General features: G+C 53.1%; 1 long non-coding RNA gene across 1 annotated transcript; it reads right to left on the reverse strand.

Moving 5' to 3' along the window:
* Window positions 1-1,813: 1,813 nt before the first annotated feature.
* On the reverse strand, window positions 1,814-2,301 carry LOC135395508 (uncharacterized). The gene is made up of 3 exons (XR_010423131.1): window positions 2,193-2,301; window positions 1,946-2,129; window positions 1,814-1,876 (listed from the first exon to the last, which is right to left on the reverse strand). It is a non-coding gene; the product is annotated as an uncharacterized LOC135395508 (long non-coding RNA).
* Window positions 2,302-4,651: the final 2,350 nt, after the last annotated feature.

A 4,651-nucleotide genomic window follows, 5' to 3' on the forward strand; every position in this document is an offset into this window, starting at 1 on the left:
CTGACAGCTTTCCAAAGTCAGTACTGTCCACATTCTTTACACTCAAATAAAGTAACAGCTGGCTACTGTCCTGAAATGTGGCATTGTCTTCCAGCAGTTTGCATTTCTGCTCAGAGGGGCAAGTGTGAGCACCGAGAAATTTTGCACCAAGCCACCCTGCGAAGAATGTTGTGCTGTTGGACCCTAGCGGTGATGGCGACTCACTGGGTGCCACGAGGACATCGTCAGTAATGTGCGTGGCAGCAGAACATCCAAGTCTGCTCATGTAGTTAGGACCAATAGGTATTGCCGCCAGGAGGGAGTCCACGTCTTCAGCACAGTTTGAGCCCTGCGTAGTCTTAAAAAGTTGTCCGAGTAGCAGATGCCTTACTGCTGCCTGGAACTGAATGCAGCTGGAGTCAGGGTCGCTTCCACACTTTGTCCTAATTATGCAGAAGGTGTTTTCGAGTGCATCCTGGTTCAGCCTTCGAGTGAGGAGGTACTGTATGCCAGAGTTTCGCAGATCTTCGCTGAGCTGAAGCACGGAAGTCATGGTCAAGCAGAAGCCACGGATACACGGGGGTGGTCTCTTGCATCCAAGAACAGTAATCTTCTCAAACTCGGACAGGCACTCCAGCAAGAAGTCCTTGTCAGCAGACCCCTGTTGTATTGCCGAAGAATATTTCGTCTTGCCATGCAGGTGGCTACTGTTAAGAGTGTCGAAGAGACGGTCGACGCGCTCAACAAATCTGGCTGTGTGGATGGCATCAGGTGGTAGCTGGTGGAAAGTGGATAAGGTGAACATTGAGGCTGCAACATGGTTGCTGAAGATATGTGCGGCCAGTTTGACTTTCATTTTTGAGCTGAACGTTAAATTGAAGTGCCCATCAGTTAGCCGTGGCATGGACCGTATTTCAAGCTGTTTGTCAATGGCAAAAGCATCCCGGATATGCTGCGCCCTTATGATGCGGTTGCCAACCTGGAAGTCATACTTTAACAGCATGTTGCGAAGGCATTTCAGCAGGTGGGGTGGATCAAATATGAAGAACAGCTTCTCATCACCAATAGTGAGATACGGCTCCGCAGTTGTAACCAGCTTCCCCAGTAGAGAGATATTCTGGCTTCCTTGGTCACATGTCAGCAGCTTTTGGCCTCAATCCTGCACTCAGGAGGCGGTGGTACCATTCAAGCAGTTTCTCTTCCAAGTCTGAAGCAGATGCTGCTCTGTGAGTGAAGAAGTAGCCTAAGACCTGCTTCCATGGGGTACAAATGCCTCTAGCCATGAAGAGAAGTGCTTTGTTTGCCAACTCGGAGTGAGCATAGTTGCCACAGCTCGGAAATCCTTCAAAACAGTCTTCTGTTGCATTGTAGTGCAGTTCCTTCTTGATGTGCATCTCGTCGAAGATTATCACACAGAGCTTGTCCATTTCAGAGAAGTTTGTCACGTTTCGCTTCACAACATCAAAGACTTCATCTGAAAATCCGGGTCGTAGTGGGATACGTTTCATCCACAGCTGTAGTGACCTCACTGACGGCAAGTGGAACAGCTTTCGGCAGTACCTGTAGCCACGGGGGCTGTGAAAGTGCAAGTTCAGCGCGAATGTCTTGTTTGGTGGTGACCAACGGCGCCCAAATTTGCACACACCTCCCATCTTTATCTGTGCCTCAATGAAGTCTGCGACAGTTCCAGAGACGTGACACCTCACATGCTCCATCAGGTCACGGATGGTCCTCGTTCGCCTACGCCTTTCAAGGTCTCTCTCAAGCTTCTTGTTGCGGGCTTGCGACTGGTGCACTTTCTTGCGGAGCTTATCCAGCTTGCCTTTTGTTCGCTGTGCTGGAGCTGCCAGACTACTGGACGATGGGCAATCTTTGGGGGGATGCCAGCCACTTCCACCTGCAAATGGTGATCAAAAAGCATTCAAAAGTCTGCGGACTTCATGGCGGTAGAGTACTCGTCACATACCTCCTAAGTGCTGAGGTGACGAGACTGCACGCAGTACACCAGACGACGTTCCTGGCAGAGGAGTGACAACTGCAGCTAGTGGGGAGACAACAGTGCTCTGTGTTGACAAGGCTGGTGCGTGTCGTGCGTAGCTATGGTCCTGATGAGACAGATCACGCTGTTGCTGACTTTCTTCAGTACCACACTCTGATGAAGCAGATGGTGTCGTACAGTTAGCCAACCCAACAACTACGTTACTCAAGTATACCTTCAGCATGGCAAGGATGACTCATCTGGTGAAGGTGTATTGCTCCTGTGCTGTCGTCATCGCAGGCTACCACAGCTTGCACACGTTCCTCCGTTGAAGGCCCACTGCTTTCAAGTAGGGGGCTTAATCGTTTCACACGCTCAACTTAACGGCACGAGACAGCTCAACGAGTCGTTCAGGCTAACGAAACGAGCAACCTTACCGACGCTTTGCGTGGTCGCAATCTGTGCTCCTCGTGAAGCTTCTTCTTTGTGGTTATTTTGCAGTTTGCGAGCGCTCACGTGTTGTGATGTCACCGCCCTGAGCGAAGAGCAGGTGGTGGTGGTGATGGTGAAAGGGCTTGCCGTTGTCGGCCTCACGTATGTGGGCAACGTCACGACTGACGCCCTGGGGGAATGTGTATGCGAAGAGCAGGCTGGCAGCGAGGCTGCATCTTCTCTGACCAATAGGACTGTTTCATTTGTTCCGATAGCTCGCATTCTCGTGCTCTCATACATGCTCATTGCGTTCCAATGTCCGTTCCCAGGCTCGTTCGTCATCTTCTTCTTCTTCCCGTCTCAATATATGGCTCGCTAGTCGTGTGAAAATGATTAATAAACATGTACATCACTGTAAGGATAATCGTCGAGCTATACGCAAAAAATTGTAAATCATTTTCCTATACGAGATACGATACGAGAACTAGCGTGTGCTAGTGTGTGTCTAGTTCACGTGGGAGTCCGGGACCAGAAAGGAAACACATAGTGATATCGGAAGTATCAAAAGAAGAAAGAGGAGGAGGCTGCACGTTCTCCTCAACGTGTACACTTATTTTATGGTGAGCTATTTTATATAGCTCACCATACTTATTTCATTAACTTTATTACTTTTTCTTCAAGCATGGAAGTGCAACGCGCAGCCTCACAGCCAGGCTTCATTAACAGTGCGAACAGCATTTCTTCCCGGACGGAACAACTTTACAAAATCTATCTGGTCCAGTTGGAAGGCATCCTGACGCCTAAAATAAAATAAATTCGCAGTGCAACAGTTTTCTAGTGAGCTTGAACAGAACGTCAGTGAACTGTTTTAATTCCATGTTAGCAGCGCGAAGCAAGAGAATGTTATGGAACTATTCAAGACAATCGACCTCAGAAAATCGACAGAATCCTTTGCTCTTCCTTTCATTGCTACATCAACGCTATGTCCGCAATGTACTGTAGAGCGAGAAATGAGGCGACCAGGCTCTACTGAGGTTGATGGGTTTAATGACGGTTAATGGCGATGAACCGAAAACGAAAGCTCGGGTCACGCGCAGTGCTGCGCGTAACCGATGGCGGTGCTGGTGATGATTATGACGCTGCTGCTACAGGGCTCCCCCCCGTGGCGGATGACAAAGCTGGCGAGGAGGGCCGAGGTTGGGGGAAAGGTCGGGCGCCGAGGCCAAGGAGTGCAGGAGCCGGACCCGAGGCGGCGGGCGGCTCGTAGTGTGCGAGCTGCGGCGCCCAATGCACTCGACGTGGAGGGGAAGGAATGCTGGAGACAGGAGCTGAGCACGGACGTAGGTAGGGCGGGTCGGGCGATACCAGAGGTGCAGACTCCAGGAATGCGGGCTTAAGCCTGTCGATGGCCACAGTGTCAGGTCCCCGTGGAAGATCGAGGCGGAAAAACTTCGCGGCTCGCGAGATGACCCTGTAGGGGCCGTCATAGGGAGGCTGCAAGCTGGAGCGCACAGAGTCCCGGCGGACGAAGACGTGGGTGGCTTGATTAAGGTCGGGGCTCACGAACACGCGTGTTGCGGGAGCGGAGCGGGTAGGCGTGGGCTTGAGGTCCCGGAAGAGCTGGCGGAGACGGTCGATGTAGGAGGAAGGGTCGTGCACGAGCGGGGCCGATGGGGTGAAGAATGTTCCGGGAAGGCGGAGCGGGCAGCCGTAGACCATGTGGGCCGCGCTGCAGTCATCCTGGCGGATCGCGGCGCGAAGGCCAAGCAGGACGAAGGGTAGACGCTCGGGCCAGGTTGTGTCGCCGTGGTCAGTGGCGCGGAGGGACGCCTTGAGCTGCCGATGAAGGCGCTCGACCAGGCCGTTGGCAGCCGGATGGTAGGCCGTGGTTCGGATGTGATGGGTTCCGAGGGCGCTGCACAGGTGACGGAAGAGGGACGATTCAAACTGGCGTCCTCTGTCCGTGGTTACAGTGGACGGGACGCCGAATCGGGAAACCCAGGAGAAGAGGAATGCGTGGGCCACCGTCTCTGCCGTGATGTCAGGAATCGGCGTTACCTCCGGCCAGCGGGTAAAGCGGTCGATGCACGAGAGCAGGTAGCGGTAGCCTTTGGCCAGAGGAAGCGGGCCGACCAAGTCGATGTGGACCTGGTCGAAACGTGCATCTGGCGGAAGGAACCGCGATGGAGGCGAGATGGTGTGGCGGTAGATTTTGGACCGCTGGCAGGCTAGGCAGGCCCGCGCCCAGTCACGGACATCGGC

Source organism: Ornithodoros turicata, chromosome 5, assembly GCF_037126465.1.
Source record: "Ornithodoros turicata isolate Travis chromosome 5, ASM3712646v1, whole genome shotgun sequence".
Lineage (NCBI taxonomy): Eukaryota > Metazoa > Arthropoda > Arachnida > Ixodida > Argasidae > Ornithodoros > Ornithodoros turicata.